The sequence below is a fragment of the Octodon degus genome, unplaced genomic scaffold (genome assembly GCF_000260255.1).
Source record: "Octodon degus isolate 3935 unplaced genomic scaffold, OctDeg1.0 scaffold00223, whole genome shotgun sequence".
Lineage (NCBI taxonomy): Eukaryota > Metazoa > Chordata > Mammalia > Rodentia > Octodontidae > Octodon > Octodon degus.
Genome location: NW_004524799.1, coordinates 841087 through 847246, shown reverse-complemented (window position 1 = coordinate 847246; position 6160 = coordinate 841087). Strand labels below are relative to the sequence as shown.

Below are 6160 nucleotides of genomic sequence, written 5' to 3'. Positions count from 1 at the left end.
GCAGCCCCCAGGCTAGTCTTGAATTCTCAGTGAGCCTCCTGTCTCAACCTCCCGAGAGTTGGGATTACAGACATAATTACATCTACCACGCCTGGATGTGTGAAATATAAGTAATGCGAAGATGATATAAATTGTACAGAAGGATGTACATAGCTCCTATGCAAATAATTTGCTATTTTTGTATGAAGTACTTGAACATCTGTGAATTTTGTTATCCATGGGTGTCTTAGAACCAGTTCCCCAGAGATATTGAAGACAACTATATGTTGAAAAGGTTAAAAGCAAAATCTCAAAGAAGTATTTGAATGGCCATGTTCACTAGAGATTATTCACAATAGTCAAGACGTAGAAGCAATTCAAATATCTATTGATGAGTGAATAAAACAATGTAGTATATATGTACAATGAAATACTATTCATCCTTATAAAGGAAAGGACCTCTTTTTTTGGGGGGGTACGGGGGTTGAACTGAAGACCCTGCACTTGTCAGGCAAGCACTTATTCTGCTGAGCTGTCTTTCCAGCCCCAAGGAAAGGACTTCTGACATCTGCCCCTCCATAGATGGACCTCAGGGATATGATGTGAAATGAAATAAGCCAGACACTAAAAGGTGACTACTGAATGACCCCCATTTATCTGAAATGTCTAGAATAGTCAAATTCTTAGAGACAGGAAATAGAACAATGGTTGCCAGGTGCCAGGGTCAGGGAGAAGGGGGAGGTATTTATTTAGTTATTAATTATTATTTTTAGGACAGGGTCTACAGGATCTCACCATGTAGACTGGACTCATAGTGATTCTCCTCTTTTCAGCCTCCCAGGCACTGGGATTACAGGTATGCGCCACCACAACCAGTCTCAATCAGTCTCAGTGTGCCCAGCAGGCGGAGTTGGCACAGCATACTGGGGATCAAACCTTGTCCGCCGTGCTCTGCCTAAGCAGGCTCTTTAGTCCACTGAGCTATCTGGCCAGCCCTTGAGGGAAGGTGTTTAAATGGGCACAACCTTTCAGTTTTACAAGATGGAAGAAGTTTAGACATCTGTTGTGTACCAGTGTCAATATGCTTAATGTTACTGATCTATCTGTCATTCTCTCTCTCTCTCTCTCTCTCTCTCTCTCTCTCTCTCTCTCTCTTACATTTAGAAATGGCTAAGATGATACTTTTTATGTTATGAAATTTTTAAAACTATCATTTGAAATGTAATCAGTCTTTCTCACTCAGAAGGCTAACACCAGAACTCAAGGGTTGCATGGCTTCTCCTAGGACCGAGAACCGGCTCCAGCGTGCTGAGCTGAGACGTGAGAGTGCACAGAGCAGGGATCTCACTGACTTTAGATTGGACTTTATTGGCCGGGCATGGAAGCTCAGGGCTGCAGTTCCAGCACTCGGAGATGATCACAAGCTGAAGCCTAGCCTGGGGCAACTCAGAGACTTAGCGAGACCTCATCTCAAAATAAAAAGGCCTGGGGATGTAGCTCAGTGCAAAGGCTCTGGGTTCAACCTCTACTACTGCAAAACACAGGCAAACAAAATAAATTTATTTATTTATTTATTTTTGGAATTTAAGAGAATTTGGCAAATATTAGCCACTTTTGGACCTTTTAAAGGAAAACATATAGCATTTTGTTCTTATTTTCAGTAAGCTTGACATGAGGATTTATCTTCCTTATATGTTTCTTTTCTTTTTTTTTCCTTATATGTTTCAGTGGTGAGTGATTTTTTTTTTTTTTTTTTTGGTGGAACTGGGGATTGAAATCAGTTCCTTGCATTTCCCAAGGAAGCGCTTTTTCCACTGAGCCATCTCCCCAGCTCCCCTTTATATGTTTCAAAACCCAATGTTCACTTTCAAATAAAATGATAGGATAAAAACGAATGGATGAGACAATTTAAAGTCTTCAAGTGCTTTGTATGATGATTTGAAAAAAAATCTAATAAACCAGCCGATATGGAATGTGTGAGCCGTGGTGTGGAAACAGAGATGTGTTACTCTAACAGGAATTTAATCTCTAAATTGATATTGGCCTGTCCCTATTGACTGAAAAAGAGCTCCTACTTTTTAAAAATTTTTTATTTTTATTTTTAGGGAAGGATCTACAGGGTACTCAGGGTCTCACTACTAGATTGGACTCATAGTGGGCCAGGGAGATGGCTCAGTAGAATAAGTGCTTCCCTGGCAAATGCAATGGCCTCCTGAGTTCAATCACAGGTTTTGCAAAAGAAACCAAAACAAAATCATAGATTGGACTCGTAGTGATCTGCCAGTTTACAGCCTCCCAACAGCTGTGATTACAGGAGTACACCACCACGCCCGGTCTCAATTGCTGTCTCAGTGCATCCCAGGGGCAGGGCCAGCATGGCAGGCCCGGGCATCGAACCTCCAATCCCTGCAAGCCTGCTTGCAGGTGCTTTAATCTGCTGAGCTATTTGGCCAGCCCCTAGAATTCCTATTTTCTACTCCTTCCCTCAATGAACTTTTCTAGTGCATTTTCATCCTTTCATATTTAGATCTGTGAAGCTTGCCTTTTCTAAAAAAATTTAACTTCAATATGAGAGAAAGAGATGAAGCCATATGACACTGTAGTAGACTGATTGGCAGTCACTGAAAGATACCAAGTCCTAACACCTGGAATTTGTAAATGCTATCTGTTTGGAAAAAGAATCTTTGCAGAAGTGATTAAAGATGGTACAAAGAGGCAGTAACACTAGATTATGAGGTTGAGCTTGAAATGCCACTATTCATGTCCTTACAAGCAAGATCTACCAGGGAAAAGCATGGACACAGAGGCCACGGTGAGGTGAGGACAGTGAGAGGCAACCAGGGAGCCAGAGGCGGAAGGATGATTCTCCCCCAGAGCACTCCCTCAGGAGATACTGGCCTCAGGATTTCAGACTTCTGAGCTCCAAAATTGCGTGAATAAATTTCTGTTGCTTCAATCACCAAGTTTGTAGTAATCTCTATTATGACAGTCTCAGAAAGTTAATAAAAGCCCACTCATGTGTGTTTGCTCCTCTAAATGTCCACCAAAACCAATTGCAAATACATAGTCAGTATAGAAAAACTGTTTATAAAATAATTTACAAAGCATTCTCATAGCCAGAATGCAAAATCTAGGGGGAATTTATAATCAAAACATCAAAAATCAATGCATGAGGTATAAAATGCATTTCTCCTGGCTTCACAGAAGTTCTTCTAATAATGTTTGGATCATAGCTGCTGTGCTCATAAAAAAGCTCTATGAAGAAACACATGGCTTGAATCCATCGGGATTAGTTAACAAAAGACATGGATTAGTATCTAGAATGTTACTGAAGACTCTGGTGTCATTATCAATGGAATTTCTGATGCCCAGTGCCAGTCTTGGCTGGGTGCTAGGCTTACATGCTCCATTCCTACTCTCAGGGCCTGTGGACCTAGGCTAGAAGTGTTGAGTCCATTGAAGTTGGTCCACTTGGTCTCTGGCTCCACTGTATTGTTCTAGAATAGCACCATTGCTTTTCTTCAGGTAGGCAAGAACCATACCCCCTTCACAAATAATGACCCTAAAAGATCAGAGATAAATAAGGCCTAGAGTTGACAGATTTAGCAAATAAATATACAAGATACTCAGTTAAATGTGAATTTCAGATAAATAATGAAAAAAATTAGGGTGAATATGTTCTATGTAATAGTTGGGATATAGTTAAACTAAAAGTAGTTACTTGTTTTTATACAAAACAAGCTTAATAGGTTGTTCTAATAAGGAACCAGGAAGCCCAATGAGATCCTCTGCTCTGCTGGGTGGGTGCTAGGAGGAACAACACACAGAATAAGCGCACAGGCATCTGTGGCAAGGCCTGTGGTGTGGCTTGAAAGAGGTACCACTCAACTAGCAAAGGCCTATTGAGACAGGAGTTAGTTTCGCCTGGCAAACATGACGAAAGTTTGGGGAGACTTCACCCTCAGAAGGATGGGAAGGATCTCTTCTAGGTCAATGGACATGAGGGAGGTGGTTCATGGGTTTTTCAGGTATCAAGGCCAACCTGAGCTTGGCGGGATGGTAGGGGTTGGTGTTGAGAAGTCAGCAGATGGCCTCAAAGATGGCAGAAAGGGAGACTGGAGCAGGGCCAGTAGCTGATAAGGATGCTGCCTGTGGGCTTGGTAGACAACAGACTGAGGTGAGTAAAGGCACTTTCATCAGATACCACCAATACTACCCCATTCCTTTGACCCAGGGTGTTCAGAGTCTCACTACTAGATCCCATAAGGCTTCTGAAGTTGTGAAAGAAGCAAGCTCCTGTATAAGTCTTCTACGGAGTCTCGACTAATGTTGAAATACGTGAGGTGGTAAGATTCTTAAGACACTCAAGGTTGGAAATAAAATGATCCACTGGAAAACACACTTAACCTAGCATTCAGAAATGATTCAGTCTCCCTTCTGAAATTCTTTTTTTTTAGAGAAAACCCTAGTGCACAATCCTCTCCACTCTGGGTAAATACTATAATTTACTAACTCTTCTGCAATTAAACGTACTTTTTGTGACGTAAGGAATGTGGATCAAAATGAATAGCTTTCAGATTGCATCAGATTGTGCAGTCAGTGTGCAGCACGCACCTCAACAATGGACTTCCGGACTTCTGCAAGCTCATCCTGAGTGGGAAGGAGGACCGCGAAGCAACAGTCCAGGTGCGCTTATTGCTCAATCTGAAAGAGACCTCTGTCTTAGCAGAGTAGAGAGCGTACCTCTTACGGGCTAACAGTGTTTTCTCATAGTGGTTTTTTGGTTGTTGGTTTGGTTTCTTTTGGTTTGTTTGGCAGGTTTTTGAGGGGTTGGGTCAGAGAAATGGCAGGCTTCAGGCTTGCTGACTTGTCTTCTGTGACTGGTGACATAACCTCAGGGAACTGCTCCTGACCTGCTGATGTGTCTTCTGTGACCTAAATAAAATGAAACCTTGGCTTCCCTAGGATGGCGCGTGGGTCATTCGAGCTGGGGCGTGACCCTGCCTGGTTCTGTCACATCCTTCCTGGTACTTCAAGGGGGCAGAAGCTCTGCACTTCCTCTGTAAGGACGGCTGCGTCTAGGCAGTTCCCTCCTCCCACTCTGCCCGTGCACAGCGCTTTCTCTCTGAGGCAAGAATCTTGTAGAGAGAAAGGTCAGGAAAAGAACTGGTAGCACCTGAACTAGGGCCAGGAAAGGAACTGGAGGATTACTGTTGACTCTCAGGCTCTCAATAAAGGGTTTCCTAGGGGATCCTTACTTCTTCCCAGCGACAGGGGAAAGACAGCAAAGCTTTTGCTTGTTGGTTCCCACCTGATACAGAAATTGCATGCTAAAATTTCAGATGAGTAGATGTCTTGCTTGCGCAGTCATTACGGAGGCCATATGTTAGCACAGCCATATGTGGGAGTGTTTTGATTCTTTTATGAGTTCAAAAAAGGGCACCTCTCAAGAAGCCTTAATTATATATCCAACTATAACATAAAAGCAAAACAATAGCTGAAGTCCTAGCCATGCCAAATATCTATTTGCTTTATTCCATTTATTTCCAACATTACGTTTAATGTCTAAAAGCAAAACAAAACAAAGCAGAAACAAATTTTATGAAACAGCTAGACACTCTAAACCTTGTTGCTGGAAGGATTGCACCTGAATATTTTGGGCATTTCAGCAACTCTGTAAGCCTAATCAAATCATAATCTACACTAGTATAACAGTGAGACCTCAAAATAAAATCATTTCTTTCTCACGTGGTGGAAGGGATGAACTAAGTCCTACCACTGGCAGCTGTTTACCATCCTTTAATTTAATGACTGGTTTTATCTTTGACACAAATTGTGTGTGTGCACCAATATTCACAGACTCTATTTAAATACAAAATAATAGCTCAGCTGAATAAGCAGCTCATTGGTAGAGTGGTTGCCTAGTACATGCAAGGCCCTAGGTTTGTATGCTTAAGATCCCAGGTTAGATCTCCATTCTTGCAAAATAAAATAAATACATAAATAAAAACAATAGATAGCATTTTCTTACAGTGCACAAGAAATTATTTTGTAGACTATGAAGACCATTTATTTGAGGATTTTTCAGACTGAGTGTTTCTAGTTCTTTCTGTTGTTCTTTATTATTTAAAAAGAATTTATGGGGCTGGAGAGATGGCTCAGTGGTCTAAAGCACCTACTT

General features: G+C 41.7%; 1 long non-coding RNA gene across 1 annotated transcript in view; it reads left to right on the top strand.

Annotated features, from left to right (window-relative positions):
• Window positions 1-6160, top strand: part of LOC111813786 — a 21580-nt gene that overhangs the window by 13664 nt on the left and 1756 nt on the right. The window contains exon 3 of the long non-coding RNA XR_002818954.1: window positions 5129-5132. This is a non-coding gene — a long non-coding RNA (uncharacterized LOC111813786). The remainder of the gene's footprint in view (window positions 1-5128; window positions 5133-6160) is intronic.